The sequence below is a fragment of the Cupressus sempervirens genome, chromosome 8 (assembly GCF_028749045.1).
Source record: "Cupressus sempervirens isolate cs-2001-9-10 chromosome 8, ASM2874904v1, whole genome shotgun sequence".
In the NCBI taxonomy this organism is placed as follows: domain Eukaryota; kingdom Viridiplantae; phylum Streptophyta; class Pinopsida; order Cupressales; family Cupressaceae; genus Cupressus; species Cupressus sempervirens.
Window position 1 is genome coordinate 486,777,445 of NC_143125.1, and position 19,718 is coordinate 486,797,162.

Genomic DNA, 19,718 nt, shown 5'->3' on the forward strand with positions numbered 1-19,718 from the left:
ATTACAGATTGTAATCAGGTTGTAGTCACTGGATTGTAATAAGATTGGACTTTCTATTTGGTGGACGTAGCCCAGGGATTGGGTGAACCACGTTAAATCTTGGTGCCTTGTGTTCATTTCTATGTGATCTATTATTTTCTGTTATTCGTTATATTTGCATGTAGTTTTTTTATTTCTATCTGTGGTTTATCCTAACAAGTAGTATCAGAGCGAGGTTGTCTTTCAGTTATCCTTTGTAGGAAAGTCTCACAGTTAAGTGGGAGTCTCATGGTTGAGTGGGAGCAATGGCACATGAGGGTTGACAGGTTTAATGGGCAAAACTTCCAGTTATGGAAGATGCAAATGGAAGACTATTTGTATTAGAAGGATTTATGGAAGCCATTGGAAGGAAAAGCAAGGAATCAAGGAACTATGTCAGATGTTGAATGGGATCTTTTGGACAGAAAGGCACTCAAAAGCATTCAGTTATGCTTGGCACCATCGGTGGCAATTAATATTACAAAAGCAAAGATGACAGAAGATTTGATGAAAACCCTAGCAACACTGTATGAAAAGCCTTCCGCTTCAAATAAGGTATTTCTCATGAAGCGTTTATTTAATATGAAAATGGAAGAAGGTGGATCTGTTGCAGATCATTTAAATGAGTTTAATACTATTACTAGTCAGTTATCTTCTGTGGGTATCAATTTTGATGAAGAAATTAGGGCTCTCTTGATTTTGTGTTCTTTGCCTGAAAGCTGGAATGACTTGGTAATGGCGGTGAGTAATTTTGTTCCTCGATCTAGTACCCTAAAATATGATGATGTGATCAGTGTTGTTTTGAGTGAGGAAACTCGTAGGAAATCCTCAAGTGGATCTACATCAGGAAGTGCTTTGAATGCACAAAGCAGGGGCAGAACAACTGAGAGAGGAAGTAACTTTGAAAATTGTGAAAAATCAAGAGGAAAGTCAAAGGGGAAGAGGTCTCAATCGAGAGGACCAAATGATTGTAGGTACTATGGGAAACCAGGGCACAAAAAAAAAAGATTGCTGGAATCGAAAGAAAAATGAAGGAGATAAATCAGATGGAGACAAGGAGGCAAATGTGGTAAGTAACAAATCCAAAGAGGATGCTTTGCTTCTGTCTTTAGAAAGTGTTGATGATTCATGGGTTTTAGATTCTAATGCTTCATTTCATGCTACACCTCATAGAGGTTATTTCATTGATTATGTCCAAGGGGATTTTGGGCTTGTTTATTTGGGGGATAATGAAACCTGTCAAATTGTTGGAAAGGGAAAAATTAAGATTAAGTTGTAGAATGGGAATCATTGGATACTACATGAGGTAAGACATGTTCCAAGGCTGAGTAGGAATTTAATTTCAGCAGGGCAAGTTGGTGATGAGGGTTGTGTAGTTACTTTTAATGATAAAAATTGGAAGGTTTCAAAAGGTTCCCTTGTAGTAGCAAAAGGTGTGAAAGTAGGCACCTTATATCTTTGTACAGGTCATATTGTTCCTTCTACTTTGATTGTTTCAGAGAAAAATGAATGTTTAGGAACAATTGCTGCAGTTGAGCAGGGAGAACAAATAGCTACTATAGATTTTGATACAGCGTTGTGGCACAACAGACTTGGGCACGTGAGTGAGAAAGGTATGAAAGTACTTCATTAAAAAAAAAATTACCAGGTCTGAAATGTGTTAATATGGATTTCTGTGAAAGTTGTGTGTATGGAAAACAAAAGAGAGTGAGTTTTGTAAAGATTGGGAAGGAAAACAAAAAGGAGAAATTAGAGCTTGTGCATACAGATGTATGGGGACCAGCTCGGGTATCTTCCCTTGGTGGCTCTCATTATTATGTTACATTTATTGATGACACAACTAGAAAAGTATGGGTTTATTTCCTTAGACAGAAATCTGATGTGTTTCAAACTTTTAAGAAATGGAAATGCTTGGTTGATAAAGAGACTGATAAGAGATTAAAATGTCTCAGATTTGATAATGGTGGTGAGTATTGCAGTCATGAATTTGAAGATTATTGCTCCACTAATGGTATTCGTAGACATAAAACTGTTCCAAGGACTCCATAGGAAAATGGAGTGGTTGAACGCATGAACAGGACTATAATGGAGCACGCAAGGAGCATGGGGTTGCATGTTGGGTTGCCCTTACACATGTGGGCAAAGGCTATCAATACTACAGTATATTTGATTAATAGAGGTCCCTCTACTCCTTTGGGTTGTGGTATTCTAGAGGAGGCATGGATTGGTAAGAAGGTGAGTTATTCTTTTCTCAAGACCTTCGATTGTGAACCTTTTGCTCATATAGACTCTGAAAATAGAACCAAGCTAGAAGCTAAATCAAAGAAATGTGTCTTTGTTGGATATGGCATTAATGAATTTGGTTATAGGCTTTGGGATTTTGAAAATCATAAAATTGTAAGAAGTCGGGATGTCATATTCAATGAGAAAGTGTTGTACAAAGATCTGTTGTAGCAACATGAGAAGAAAGGAGATGATTATGTAGTGCTGGATGATACTCCAAAAGCTAATGTTCCAGCCATTCCTCATGATGTGCAACAATCGCAAAAATAAATACCACACACACTAGTGAATGTTAGACGATCAACAAGGGAAATTAGACCTCCACAAAGATTTTCTCCCTCTTTGTGTTCTATTTTACTTACTGATGCTGGTGAACCTGAAAGTTAGGATGAAGTTGTGCAGGTGGATACTAAGTTTCAGTGGGAGTTTGCAATGAAAGATGAAATGGACTCTTTGCTAAAGAAAAGACATGGGATATATGCAAGTTGCCTGCAAGTAAAAAGGCTTTACAGAATAAGTGGGTTTACAGGTTGAAAGAAGAGGAAGGAGGTAAGAAATGATTTAAGGCCAGGTTAGTTGTAAAAGAATTTGCACAGAAAAAGAGAATTAATTTTGATGAGATATTTTCTCCTGTTGTTAAAATGACTTCTATCTGTACTATTTTAAGTCTTGTGGCTACTGAAGATTTGCATTTAGAGTAGTTGGATGTTAAAACAACCTTTCTTCATGGTGATTTGGATGAAGAAATATATATGGCTCAGCCACGGGGATTTGAGGTCAAAGGTAAGGAGAACTTAGTGTGCAAATTGAAGAAAAGTTTATATGGCTTGAAGCAAGCACCTTGGCAATGGTATTTGAAATTTGACAGGTTTATGCATGAGCATGGCTATAACAGGTGTCATTCAAATTATTGTCTTTATTTTAAGAGGTTGGATGATGATAGCTACATTATTTTATGTTTATATGTTGATGATATGCTTGTAGCTGGGTCTAACATGGATAATATTAAGGGGCTGAAACGCCAGTTAGCACATGCATTTTCCATGAAGGATTTGGGGGCAGCAAAACAAATTCTTGCTATGAAGATTTGCAGAGATAGGAAGAACAGAACATTGACGCTATCTCAGGCTGTTATGTTGAGAAGGTGTTGCAACATTTCTCTATGGAGAATGCTAAAGCTGTCAGCACACCTTTACTTGGTCATCTGAAATTGACTAAGGAGATGTGTCCTAAGACACGGGAAGAGGAGGATGAGATGTCCAAGGTACCCTATGTTTCAACTGTTGGAAGCTTGATGTATGCTATGGTATGCACTAGGCCAGATATTGCCCATGCGGTGGGAGTCGTTAGCAGGTATATGAGTCATCCAAGATTTGAGCATTGGAATGTTGTCAAGTGGATTCTCAGATATTTGAGAGGAACATCCAATAAGTGTTTACACTTTGGGGGCTCTACTACTGATTTACAGGGCTATGTTGACTCAGATTTGGCAGGGGATATTGATACTAGGCGAAGTACTATAGGTAATGTCTTTACTATTGGTGGGGCAGTCGTGAGCTGGGTTTCTAGGTTACGGAAGATTAATGCTCTATCCACTATAGAGGCAGAGTATGTTGCTGCTACAGAGGCAGCCAAGGAGATGATATGGCTTTAGTTCTCCTTGGAAGAATTGGGACATCCTTCGAAGGATAATTATTTGTTCACAGATAGTCAGAGTACCATTCATCTTGCAAAGAATTCAGCTTTGCATTCTAAGACCAAACACATCCAGTTGAGGTACCATTTCATTCGGTCAATTTTGGAGGATGGACAATTAAAGCTAGAGAAGATATATACAAATGACAATCCAATAGATATGTTGACAAAGGTTGTAACAAGGGAGAAGTTGAACTTCTCTTCAGCTTCGGTTGGTCTTCTAGACTGACCATAAATAAAAGAACAGTAGAGTCCAGGTTGGTTTGATCTAGTGGGAGCCCCATGTGGTAGCAGTATTGCTACAGGATCAATCTCCAAGTGGGAGATTGTTGTTTAGTGTAGAGCCTGGTCAGTTCCCAAGTGGGAGATTGTTAGATTGAGCCATTCATAGATTTGCCACTAAAGTTATGGCTAATTTATGGCCGACATTTTATAACCCTAAAGTGGTTTAATACTTGTATAAAAGGGTTTAGGGTAGGGTATTTTCATTATGTTGTGATGCGAAATTGCTTCTTGCGGTAGTATAGAGCTATAAGGGATTATAGATTGTAATCAGGTTGTAGTCACTGGATTGTAATAAGATTGGACTTGCTATTTGGTGGACGTAGCGCAGGGATTGGGTGAACCACATTAAATCTTGGTGCCTTGTGTTCATTTCTGTGTGATCTATTATTTTATGTTATTGGTTATATTTGCATGTAGTTTTTTATTTTTGTCTGTGGTTTATCCTAACAAGAGACTTTAGGAACATAGATGTAGATTTCATAGCCATGATGGAACAAATGATGTATATGCACTAGAGAGGTCTGGATACACGCAAATTCTTTTTAGGGATCTTGGTGGAAAGTGTGCTAACTCATTGCCCCCAATGAACAACACATAACCATAACTCAAAAATTGACATAGATGTACTAAAGAATCAAGAAAAAAAAAACCACACTGCAAATGACACGTGCAGTCAATTTGAACCATTTAGGTGATACCAAGATATTGAAGATTAAGGTAAAATTGAGGAGCTAGTTACTGAGACACAAAGATGAATCAACAAAAAGACCTCCTAAGCAAGTAGACATTCAGTCCACAGTTCTTGCCTTGAAATTTAGTCTCAAATTCTCTAGTGCTCTATTTTATATACTTTAATAGTTGTAAAATACATATATTTAACATGAAAATCATATCCATCACACACATAAACATATGTAAACCATAATGCATACTTATATAGAGCCATAGAATCTTGTCATCCTACATATATCAAAATAATAAGTGTGCATGTATAGTCCATATAGAGTCCAAGATAATGATCATATAGTACATCATACATCAATATAGTTGTCAATGTCACAAAGCACATAATGGTACATCAAAATTACAAAAAATATGCATTTGCATATGCATAGTCCATCATGCATCTATCAAAATGCCATCTTTAGGATCCTAGGCACCCAACTTGGAGGGTCCTACTGCTCCTATGTCACCCCCTGGTGGAAACCTTGATTGACCCACTAACCCCTCTAATCTCTATCGACCCCTGGTAGTCCATGAGCTAGATGCCTCCTAGAAATCAACTCGGTGGTGCTCTATAGTCACAACCTTATAGTATCCAACCTCTTTGAGAGTTGAGGCCTCATGGTGATGCGTTGAGAGGGCCTCTCACATGAGGAATGCCAGTCCTCTATCCTAGGTGGCCTATATTGCCATATCACGCTACCCACAGTACTCATCTACCCTCTACTTTAGCTTGTCTCAATCCACCGATAAGGCAATCACCTCCTATTGTAGGGAATCTAGCTCTACACCCTGCTCAACACCCTCGTGCATGGTGTTCTCTATAAACTCACCTACATTTAGCATGTCCTACAAGGAAGCTAATGTCTTCCATGCATTGTCTTTAACACTTTTCTTGCACCTCGGCCAATACATCATTTGTTCCATAATGGTTAGGAAATCTACACCCAACCAATAGGATATTTGTGTCCTACATGATCTAGAACCATCCTCCAAGTTAGGCTCTCCATGTATAATGGTAGTTGTGGTAATCCATTATCCATGTCCCCTCTTCAAGACAACCAAGTCCGCTGGATAGGAATTCTATGTTATCACCTCCTGAAACACTCCTCCAGACAAGGATCAGATCCCTCCAAGAGGTACTTAGACAACATCACCCTAATGGGCACCCACAATATCCACCAAATGTCCAGTAGAGGCACTCTCACCTCTTCAGTAGGAAAATGGAAGCTAGAGGTGGGCTTGTGCCACCTCTCTATTAGTACAAATAGCATCATTGAATGCGCTCGTACATTTGGCCACTTGTGGATATGATCAACCCTACAAAGCCACAAATTTCCCTACTTCACATTTGTTAGCCACTCTTCCAGGGCCATAGTCACTCAATAGGATGTTCTCGCAATCGAAATTGTTGCCGCTTGCAACATAGGCACACATGCATCATCTAGTTGTCATTTTTTAATCCTAGTTTTCACCCTCCTAGTTTGGGGTATCATAGGTCCCTCATCTCCCAGTCTGGGCCATCATCGCCCCTTTGAACTCCATTAGTCCCTTCTTGCGTCTATTTTTGATTTTTCTATTGTTGATTTGTCCCAATCAGTGGAGACACGAATCGATGGTGACACCAATCTGCACAGATGCCAATCTATGGTGACAACAGTTTTCCATCTCTGCCCTTGATTAACAATTGTAGAGACGATCATCGTCTTTGTAGACATCATGTCATCTCTTCCTGCTCAAGAGATGACTTTTTTTCGAATGTCATCTACGAAGATGATACCCTAGCTTGTAACAATTTTGTGGGGTAATCCTCATGTGTTGGTATAGGAAGTATTTTTCCTTCTCTACCATTATATCTATGTCGTCATAGACATTGCTTAAACAAGGCTGACAAAAATAGAAAAGTGAAGAATAGTCATAATAAGGTCTGTGAAATCTAATACAAGTCACACATAAGCTTACTGTCATCCAAGATCAATGCCTTGACCTTTGGTGTTCAAATTTCATCTACGAAGATGACAATCTGAGGATTGTCATCCATGTGGACAACAATCAAGGGATTTTTGTTTGCATCTACGATGATCTAGAGATCATCGTCTACAAAGACGACAATCCAAGGACTATCGTCTCCAATCCGACCGACTGATTCTCTACCTAGTTTAACCCCCCAAAAGTGGGAAAAGTATAAAACAAAAATCAAGATTTGACAAGCTTGGATAGGGTACTCATCGGTGTTCCTATGTCTACTAGCCTCTGGTACGATTATACATGCTCACTAAGATGCAATCTCTCGATGGATCCATGATGAACTCTGGGTCTCTACTCTCCATGTGTGCAAATGAACCTTCCTTAGGCCCTTTAAGGCCTTATATAGCCCCCCCGGGGCCCCTTTTCGTCTCAACCACTATTTTTTTTAATCTTGTTCAATCCTCTCTAACCTAGATGTCATGCAAAAGTTCTAAGTCACATCTTTTCACCATTTTTCCTTGCAATGCATTTTTTGATAAAATTATGCAAAATGGGTCATTTTTGCCCTATTTCGTCGAGGGGGCACCTTCCTCCCTTGTCGTTGCTATGTCGCGACTCCTACAACTTCTCTCCTCTTTGGGGAAAGATATGTTTTCTTTTCTTTGAAGCAATGTTGTTCTGGCATTGCATCAAAGAGGGGCAAAATGTAGACACTAAAAATTGTTCCAAACACTATATTAATTTATTTAATATATCTTGTAGCACCTTAATTAGTTATTTAATAATTAATTATGTTTTTTACATTCTTCTACCTATTTAATTAAATATGTTCACTTTCCTAAAGTATTTGAATTAAATTCAAATACGCCCCCCAATGTGTTAAATTTATTTAATGAATAGTGTTCCATTAATCCCCCTTTTAAATAAAATTATATTTATTTAAATCCCTCCACATGATTAATATTTCATAAATCCACTATCAAATTAAATCCTATTTAATTTAATCCTAAATCCTACCTAAAACCTTGTCTACTACCCATCACTTTCATCCTTCTAAGCCTACCCATTAGTTAATCCGACTTAATTAGCTAAAGTACTTTGCAATCCCCTTTTATTTTGTAAGTGGTTTCTCACAAATGTGTGAGCAACTGATCCCAAAAAGGCCACCCACCTTCTTTAAGTTCTCTACAAGGACTCTTACACCTTTGTCCTCCACTCCTCTTCCCAAGGTTGCTCACACACGTGTGAGTAAACCTTGAGCCACTCAAACCTTAAATGTTCTTTTTTATTTTTGCATGGCTTGTCCTTTAGCCCATGTACCCTTGTGGCACCTATGTGGATGCCACATAGATGCCACTTCATCAAAGTCTCCCTCGAGCCTATGAATAAGACCCTTGGCTCAAGCATTTCTCATCTTCCTAATTTGTATTGTTATCATGTTAGTTTGTTTCTAGAGATTTTTGAGATTTTATGCTTAGAGATAACCTTTCATAGTTGTTTGTATTTTATTATTAGTTCTTACATTTCCATGATAGCTTTGCATTGGTAGTTTATGCATCCACATTCACCTCTGTTGAATACTCTCAAGAATGGTGCTTCCATAGTCATATCTTGAAGTGGTCTTGATCATTCAACATAAATTCTATAGATCTGGCATTTCATTCAATCTTGGAATTCATCGTAGTTGCATTTGAGGAGAGTGTATTCACATCCCTCAATCTTGAGAACACCAACAAGGTCCATTTGGGTGCCCTTGTTGAGTTGCTCCAAGGTTGCATGGGCACTCTTTATTTTAGTTGAATTTCCTTATTTAAACTCAAGTTTTTTAGTTGTTTTCTTCCATTTGATCTTGATATATGTTTTCCTTGTTTAAGGGTGCTCCCAACATGTAGGTTGTTCACGTGTAGAAGTACGATATTTGGAGATAATCCTCTTGGCCAACCACTTGATAGGGGGTTTGAGCGTGTGATTGAGATGGAAAAGGGTTCAAAGTGTTTTATTCAGACACCTTACAAAAATCCCCTCCATTGTAAAGAGATCAAGAAAACAATCAAAGAACTGGTGAAAATGGGTCAAATTTATCCTAACTTCAGCCCTTTAGCTTCTTCTATTATGCTAGTCAAGAAGGACAAAACCTTACACATATGCATAGACTACATGGAACTTAACAAAAGAACTATTAAGAATAGATAACCCATCCCCTAGATTGATGAACTTCTAGATGAGTTATACAAAGTTGAATTCTTCTCTAAAATTGATTTGTAGGTAGGCTACCACTAGATTAGTGTACGGGAGTAAGATATACAAAAGACTATGTTTTGTTGTCACTATGGGCATTTAAAATTCTTGGGGAAGAAGATATACAAAAGACTCACAAATGCACTTGTAACTTCTCATTCCTACATCAATTACACTTTTCAAGAGCAATTACCTAAGCTTGTTCAAGTATTTTTTAACATCCTAATTTACAAGAAGACCAAGAATAACATTTACAACAATTGGATGAAGCGTTAGGTATCATGTGATGCAGAGTCTACAACAACTACCTTCCTCAAGCCAATAAATGGTTGTCACAATCCAACTTAGGATTCTAGGACTTCTCACAAGTCCTGTTACCCCACCGGGTATGCTCAACCAATGAGCCCAAAGAAGAAACCTCCTTCCTCACTTCACCCACTGACTCAACCTGTGGAGACAATCTATGGACACCCCAACCAACCACAATCCACAACTTGTTTGGAATTGATGAACACCAAATTCCACTTAGAGGTGCACAATTCTTGTAGCCTTTCAAATCTACTGTTGCACCTCTCTCCAAAATTTACTTAAAACCTTAGGGCTTCTCTGCCTTTTCAAAAAATCTTTTGGACTCTTCAATGGATCCCAGTAGCCTCTTGGAAGATCTTGCTCCAGCACCCCCCCTCAAACCTCGATTTGGTACCTAGACCCAATTGATCAGGTTGGACTAGGGCTTCAAAGAAGAATGGAAAGGATGGGTTTCCAAGACCCCCAATACTTATGGCAATCCACAGACCCTCAATACATTAACCATCAGCACTACATCAAGCTAGAAGTGCCCTCTTTCTCAACTATCTCCAATCTTGGCTTTCAAACCTGGTCAAGCACATGGTCTTGCTTGACCTAGAGCCGGCTTGAAACACTACTTACCCTGCTCACCGCACCTCCAACTCTTGGAGTCATGTTAGAAGTTTTCCTAACTTGCATATTCCTCAATTTCAGTGGGTTCCACCTGAGAATATGCAAGTTAGGGCACCATTTGCAGGAGAGCCCTAAAATCAGGTTACACGGATATTTTTGATACACCTCATAGATATCTCTCAAGCTACGACTCTAAATAGTTTTAGACCAAAATAAATGACTACAACCTACATACCTTTAGTACATTCAATTACAAAGAAAACAAAACAAACTGCACCTTCCACTGCAACACACGATTCACCAGAAAGTTAAAGGGATTTTTTTCATTCAGTTTTCTTTCACCTCCATTACATGCTTGCTACTGCTCATACTCGATAGGTTTATAACCTATTGCAACCGTTGGAACAACCAAAAAGGTTGTTCCCAACCAAATAACAACTTTTTGTTTATTAAGCAACCCGAGCAGCTTTCAAAAGTTTGAAACTTCTTGCCTAAGCCAAAACTAACCCAATGCACCCTTAGAACAATCTATTTCTGACTCCTTCGTCTCATTGAGCCACTTGGTTTATAACATGACCACAGTACTAATGGACCTTACAATGACTCTTTTATTACAACGTAAGGATCAAACCCCTGCACTACCATTCCTAATAGCTTGAATCTTGCCTTGGAGTGGCTAGGTGCCCTACACCATACTCTCCAGGCCAATTAAAGTCAAGCCTCTTGAGTTGGTAGGTTGGATGCCTCATATCCCAATCTCTTAATGGTTGTTTTAGTGAGTCAACTTGCATCTTCTATAGGCTTGCCTCTCCACTTGATGAGATAGTCCATGTGTATCTGCCTCCAGGTCCTTTTGCCTTCTCTCTTATCCAAGATGCATTCAATCTTAGGTGCCACTGCCTTAGGAAGAGACCTGATGGTTTCATCATCCTCCTTGAGTATTGTATTGCCAATACTATCTTTCTCAGGTCTCTTGTATGCATATAAGTCAGAAATGTTAAAGGTATTAGAGAGCCCAATGTCTGGAGGCAACTCTACCTTATAGGCATTCTGACCACACTTTTGCAAGATCTTAAAAGGACCTATCTTCCTCATCATCAGTTTATTGTACCTGCCTATAGGGAGTCTTTCCTTCTTTAGATGGACCATGACTAGGTCTCCTACTGCAAATTGAAGGTCTCTCCTCTTGGTATCAGCAGCCTTCTTGTATTTCTCTGAGGTCTTTACCAGTCTGTCCTTAACTTCTTTGTGGATTTCTTGCATGACCTCTGCAAAGTCAGTGGCTTGTGCACTGCTCCTCTCCAAGGATTTAACATCTCTCAACTCCATCACTCCTCTAGCATGAGTGCCATAAACAATCCGAAAAGGGCTCAGTCTAGTGGTCCTATTCACTGAGTCATTATAGGAAAATTTGGCTTGTGCTAGGACTGAGTCCCATGAGGAACCATGTTCCTTGGTAAGGCATCTCAATAGATTGCCTAATGATCTATTTACCACCTTCGTTTGGCCATCTGATTGTGGATGGTATGCTAATGAAAAGGACAGATCCATTCCTAACTTCTTCCAAAAGGTCCTCCAAAAGTGACCTGGAAACTTAGCATCCCTGTCAGAGACTATGGATAGTGGTAACCCATGTAGTCTAATGACCTCCTTAAAGAAGATGCCTGCAATGTGAGAAGCATCATGACTGGTTTTGCATGGCAAGAAGTGTGCCATCTTAGAAAACCTATCCACCACTACACAAACACTATCATATCCCTGTCTTGTCTTTGGCAATCAAAGCACAAAGTCCAAACTCACTGCATCCCAAGGCCTATTGGGTATTGGTAATGGAGTATACAGTCCTGCATTAGAAGTTCTTCCTTTTGCCTTTTGGCACACCATACAAGTTTCTACAAATCTTCTCACATATGTTGGCATTATTGGCCAATAGTAGAATCTTCTAACCAATTCAAGGGTCTTATCCAACCCAAAATGACCAGCTAGGCCCCACAATGTTTCTCTTTTATGATATTCTCCCCTAGTGATCCCCTAGGGATACACAACTGACTCCCCTTAAAAAGTAATCCTTCTTGCAGTATGAAATCTGCATATGTACTGTGATACTGTCCAGTCATATCCTTGCAAACTTGATATATAGACCTCCTTGAAATCTTCATCTTCAACATACATGTCTTTGATGGAATGGAACCCACCGTTCTCCAACCTCACCTCTTGGATGGTTAGATTTATTCTACTAAGGGCATGAACAACCTTATTTGCTGCCCCTTTCTTATGCTTGATAGTGAAAGTGTAGGATTGGAGATACTCCATCCACTTCACATGCCTGTGATTTAGTTTCTCCTACCTGTTTAAAAAACTCAATGCATGGTTGTCAGTATAAACAACAAACTCTTTAGGTAATAAGTAATGCCTCCACTTCCTTAAGGACTGAACCATGGCATACATTTCTAGATCATAAGTTGAATACCTCTGTCTGGCCTCATTCAACTTCTCACTAAAGAAGGCAACTGGCCTACCCTCTTGGCTTAGGACTCCTCCTATAGCCCGATTACTTGCATCACATTCAATTGCAAAAAATTTATTGAAATCAGGCAGCACTAGGACTGGTTGCTCTGCCACTTTCTTCTTCAAGGTTTCAAAGGCTTGATCAACCTCTTGTGTCCACCAAAACCAACACTTCCTTCCACCTTTAATGGTGTCTATCATGGGAGCACTTACATTGTTGAAGCCTCTAATAAACTTCCTACAGAAGCTTGCTAGGCCATGGAATCCTTTGACCTCACTTGCTGTTGTTGGAGTGGGCCAATTTAATATGGCTTCCACTTTACTAGGATCCATCTTAAGGTTCCCTTTGGAGATAACAAATCCCAAGAAAACCAACTCCTCCTGCAAGAAGACACACTTCTCTAGATTGATCCTTAACTTCTCTTCTAACAACCTTTTCAACACTTGTTCAATATGATTTAAGTGCTCATTTTTGCTTTTGTTGTAAATTAGAATATCATCTAAATATACTACAACAAAGTGGTTAATAAAGGGCTTGAGTACCTCATTCATGAGTCTCATGAAGGTGCTTAGCGCATTTGAGAGCCCAAAGGGCATTACCATCCATTCAAAGAGCCCTTCATTTGTCTTGAAGGCTATCTTCCATTCATCCCCCTCTCTGATCGTAATTTGATGATAACCACTTTTCAAATCCATCTTGCTGTAGTATTTAGCCCCTCCTAGGCAATCCATCAAATCCTCCATCCTTGGCATTGGGAACCAGTATCTAATGGTGATCTTGTTAATAGCCCTTGACTTGGTACATAACCTCCATGTGCCATCTTTCTTAGGGGCCAATAATGTTGTTACCGCACAAGGACTAATGCTCCTTCTTATGAACCCCTTGCTTAAGAGTTCCTCCACTTGTCTAGCCAATTCTTCATTTTGGCTTGGAGTGAGTTTATAAGCAGCCTTGTTTGGGAGTGTAGAACCTGGTATTAAATCAATGCAATGACTCACCTCTCTAATGGGTTGAAGAGTCTCTATTTTTCCATTAGCAATCACTCCCCTATACTTGCTCAACAAATCCTGAACCTCCTTGGGCCCCACTGTCCTCCTTGGTTCTGTTTTATCCTCCTTATACACCTTCTTCTCCCCTAGTGGCTTAACCACAATAGCATAACAGGGAGTATCCTTCCCTTTGATGGTTCTCACAAACTCCTTCTCTCCAACAACTAGCATGCTACTAGCTTGGGGAGTCTCCTGCCCATCCTCTGGTAGAGGCCTCATGGTGTATGTCCTTCCATCTTTGGTGATCTCATACACATTTGTTTTACCTTCATGGTGTGCTTACACATCATATTGCCAGGGCCTTCCCAACAATAAGTGGCAAGCATCCATATCAGCCACATCACACAAGATTTTTTCATGGTAGTCCCCAATCTTAAACTCCACGTACACCTGTTCATTCACCAAAGCTTGTTGCTCTTTGTTTAGCCATGACACTTTATATGGGTTAGGATGAGCCTTTTTTTTCAATCCAAGTTTTTCTACCATAGAAGTGGAAGCAAGATTATCAGTAGAACCTGAATCAACTATAACTTTACACAATTTACCTTTTACCTTGCAAGTGGTCCTGAACAAAGTCTTCCTTTGTGTTGGTTCCTTGGGTGGAGGGTTCTTCAACAAGGTTCTATTAAACATGAGGGATTCTCCATGCTTTGGATCTACAACACCCTTGCTTTCATGGTTACTTTGAATATCATCTTCATGTGCTAAGTGGACTCTTTTGTCCCCTCCTTGTTGACTGCTCCCTTTTTCAGGGCATCTAGAGGCCTGGTGTCCCACCTGGTTGCAATTGAAACATCTACCAGTGAACACTCCTGGAGTTCTACCCCCCAATCTGCCTCTTCCATTGCCTCTTCTTCCTCTGAAACTTCCTCTTGAACTTGTCTCACCTTCCTGATTTTCTTTATTACTTGACTCCTCTTGGGGTTTTTAGAATGAACCTCTCCCATTGAACCTTCCTCTGCTTCTATTATTATTATTGGCTCCCCTTGACTTGTTTTGAGAGTCACCTTTCCTTCTCTATTTTTCCTCAATCTTCAATGCCATCTGAAAAAATGAATGCACTGACTTCGGGTTAAAAAAAGTGAGTTCATCTTGGATGGAGTACTTGAGGCCATTCAAGTACCTTGCCAACTTCTACTTCTCTATCTCAGTCACCTTGGCCCTCAAAGTGAGTTTATGAAACTCTTCGGTGTAGGTACCCACATCCATGTCCTTTTGTCTTAGGCCTTGTAGTTTTTGGTGCACAAGGACTTCATAGTCCTCAGGGATGAATTGTCTCTTCACCTCCAACTTCATCCTTTTCCATGTTGTGATGGCATCTTTACCCTCATCAAGCCTCTCCGTTTGAAGAAAGTTCCACCAACTCAAAGAAGATCCTTTCATCTTGGCCTTTGCAATCTTTAACCTTTGTGATTCAGGGACATTATCACATTCAAAGTGATTGTCCAATGCTTCAATCCAATCCATGCATTCTTCAGGATTAAGCTTTCCACAAAACATAAGGATCTTTGTCTTGGTATCCCTCCTTCCCATCCTTTCAAGGGCTTCCAACATAACCCTTTGGCCCTCTGGTAGGGCTTGTCTACTTCTATCTGGGTCTAGTGCATTTCCACCTTCTTCTACATCAGAGTCTTCTTGTGACCCTTTGTTCACCTTTCCTCTCAACTTGTCTATTTCCCTCTTCATCATCGTATTCTCCTCTCTCACAGCCCTACTCTTTGCCATCTGTTCTTTAACCAACTTGGCTAATTCAACATTGGTTATCCTTAGAGGGATCTCCCTCTCTTCTTCACCATTTGCCATCATGTCTTCTTCTTGTCTTCCAAACAAGACCTTAGTGGCTCTGATACCACCTGATGCAAAGTCTACAACAACTACCTTCCTCAAGCCAATAAATGGTTGTCACAATCCAACTTAGGATTCTAGGACTTCTCACAAGTCCTGTTACCCACACCGGGTATGCTCAACCAATGAACCCAAAGAAGCAACCTCCTTCTTCACTTCACCCACTGACTCAACCTGTGGAGATAATCTATGGACACCCCAACCAGCCACAATCCACAACTTGTTTGGGATTGATCAACACCAAATTCCACTTAGAGGCGCACAGTTCTTGTAGCCTTTGAAATCTGTTGTTGCACCTCTCTCCAAAATTTCCTTAAAACCTTAGGGCTTCTCTACCTGTTCAAAAACTCTTTTGGACTCTTCAATGGATCCTAGTAGCCTCTTGGAAGATCTTGCTCTAGCACCCCCCCTCAAACCTCGATTTGGTACCTAGACCCAATTGATCAGGTTGGACTAGGGCTTCAAAGAAGAATGGAAAGGATGGGTTTCCAAGACCCCCAATACTTATGGCAATCCACAGACCCTCAATACATTAACCATCAGCACTACATCAAGCTGGAAGTGCCCTCTTTCTCGATTGTCTCCAATCTTGGCTTTCAAACCTGATCAAGCACATGGTCTTTCTTGACCTAGAGTCGGCTTGAAACACTGCTTACCCTGCTCACCGCACCTCCAACTCCTGGAGTCATTTTAGAAGTTTTCCTAACTTGCATATTCTTCAATTTCAATGGGTTCCACTTGAGAATATGCAAGTTAGGGCACCATTTGCGGGAGAGCCCTGAAATCAGGTTACACGAATATTTTTGATACAACCCGCAAATATCTCTCAAGCTACGACTCTAAATAGTTTCAGACCAAAATAAATGACTACAGCCTACAAGCCTTCAATACATTCAATCACAGAGCAAACAAAACAAACCGCACCATCCACTACAACACAGGATTCACCAGAAAGTTAAAGGGATTTTTTTCATTCAGTTTTCTTTCACCTCCATTACATGCCTGCTGTTGCTCATACTCGATAGGTTTATAACCTATTGCAACCGTTGGAATAACCAAAAAGGCTATTCCCAACCAAATAACAACTATTTGTTTATTAAGCAACCCGAGCAGCTTTCAAAAGTTCGAAACTTCTTACCTAAGCCAAAACTAACCCAACGCACCCTTAGAACAATCTATTTCTGACTCCTTGGTCTCGTTGAGCCACTTGGTTTATAACATGACCACAATGCTAATGGACCTTACAATGAGTCTTTTATTACAACGTAAGGATCAAACCCCTGCACTACCATTCCTAATAGCTTGAATCTTACCTTGGAGTGGCTAAGTACCCTGCACCATCATGGAAGTGCAGTGATTATTTGCAAAGTCTTCCAAATGTGAATTTGGAATGACAAAGATTCACTACTTAAGATATGTGATTGGATTTGGTGTAAAAGTGCACCAAGAGAAAGTTCAAGGAATCTTAGATTGTCCACCATTGAGAAACATATAAGAGTTGAGAGGATTCTTGGGATTGTGTTGCTACTACAAGAGATTTGTGTGTAAGTTATCACAATGGGCACCATCCTTTTCTGATCTTACTATGGAGGCATCCCAAGGGTCTAAGAAGGCACAAGTTACATTTGACAAACTCAAGGGAGTTATGAGCACATGCCCAATATTAGTGTTAGTTGACTTGACTCATCCATTTGTTGTTAAGTGTGATGCATCATGACAATGGATTGGTGTAGTACTAATGAAAAATATACATCTTATTACATTCAAGAGAAGAAAATTCAGAGATTTAGAGAGATTGTGCTCCATATATGATAAGGAGATGCTAGTAGTTAATCATGCACTAGCTAAATTCAGACAATACCTAGTGGGATGCAAATTTGTGGGCCAAACAGATCACAACAGTCCCTAGTGCTTTTTGGAGTAGAAATATCTAAATGATAGGCAACAAAAGAGGGTAAGCAAGATACAGGCTTATGACTTCGATGTTGAATATATAAAGGGTAAAAAAAATGTGGTGGTTGATGCTTTGTCTAGGAAACTGATTGAAATCTCAACTTTTGACTAAATATGCAAAGGATACATGTGATATTCTCTTTTCCACCACTCTAGATAAGAACTTGAATATCTCCATAATCTCTTGGTAGTATTATTGTCCTATAATATGTGTGTGGAAAGATCATGACTATTCATTAAGTTATTTTGATAATGTAAATTTGTATTTGGTTTATAATAATATGCAAATCAATAAATCTCTATATTTTTTATTGTAATATATTTTTATTAAATACTCCAAATATATTAATAATCATCATATTATATGTATGTATGTATGTATGTAAATAATTATAAATACTTTTATTAATATATTTATTTCTTCATATATATAACCATTCATTAGATTATCATATTGATTAAAAATCATTACACTAATGATAGATATTTTATTATTATAATAATAGATTCAGTCTTATCATTTTTATTTATTATTCATTATTTACTATTTTTATTATAATTACTCATTAATTTATTATTAATTTATTATTTATTTAATATTTTAATATTTAGTTATTATGAAAATCTTAGATTAAGATGGGGATATTAGAGCCCACCCTTCTCAAATTTGCTTGTCCTCATGCAATCGATGTGATAGTATAGTTCAAATTCTTTCTCTTTCCTACATGTGTTAAACACTTGCAAAAATACACATGTTAGTTTATCATAGCCTATTCAAGAGTATATACATGAAGACACAAAGTAGACACATTAATGCATGAAGACACAATGCAAACATGAGGTAGGCACATGAATGCATGAAGACACAATGTAAGCACAAATTAGACATGAATGCATGAAGACAAAAAGAAGACACAAAATAAACACATTGATGCATGAAGACATGATGTAGACAAAGAGTATATATGATAAAAAAACTAGTTAGATTACTTCTCACAATTTAAAATAAGAAAAAGTTAAAGAAATATTTTACCAGCTTTGATCACGAATGTCATGCTCATTTTCCATGTCTTGAAATCAAAAGTTCTTGAAGATGTGTATTAATAACTTTGATTTACCTAGAATTGTAATAGGGTGCCTAATTCCATAGTGGATGGTAGATTTATTGTTGCTTGAGTTTGGACATGCTCAGTTTGGGGCTTCCTCAAATCTTTATCCAAATTGGGATTCTCTTACCCCAACGCAGCTAATTTACTCCTTCCCCTATGCACACTTCCTATCCACTAGGCACGTGTTTGATTTCATTGTAGATGGTAGATTTACTGCTACCTGAGTTTGAACATGCTCAACTTGGGGCTTCCTCAAATATTATCCATATTGGGATTCTCTTACTCCAACGGGACCGATTTACTCCCCCCTGTGCACACTCCCTATCCATTATGAAATTAAACATAGAGATTTTGAATGATGACCCTTTCTTAATTTCCATATTCATTTGTTCCTAAGCTTTCTTTCCAAAAAAAATAATTGTTCTTATACTAGATCTTTCTTTAATCTTGATAACCTTGTAATGTTCCTATTGGTACACATAAGATTTAGAACTATGTTCTTATGAATTCCATATAAGAGGACCTCTTCTAATTAAGTTGTATACTCAAATAGATTTAGAGAGTGCTAATAATTTATAATGGAAGAAATGACTATTTATGAGCTGAACTAAATCCAGTATTTTTAGGTAAGCCAACAATTGTATAAGAATCTTGCTTGAAAGCCAAAGTCTTCCAACCAATATATGTGATGATTTATTAATGACCCTGACTATAGCATTACATTGATGAATCTTGTATTATGTAATTCGGATGAAATATCAGTCAACGTATTCTTAACGGTATCCTACGTGGTTTAAAGGAGCAATGTTGCTGAGTCTGGTTGAGCGGTTAAATAAATGTTTAATGGTGTTATTTTTACATCTATACTTGATAAATGCCTTAATAATAATATACTTGCTATAGTTGTATGACATCCTTGCTATACTCATATGACTATATATATATATATATATGAATTAAAAGGCGAAGTTTAGTGAATATTATTCTCACGTTAATACCGCGACAAATTTGAGGGATAACAATGTGTATTCAAGTGTTGAGTATATTTGATAAATATAAAAACCGTTCTTCTATCTGGATCGTAATCTTATTCATTTGGCACTCCAAAGTGCTTGATACTAA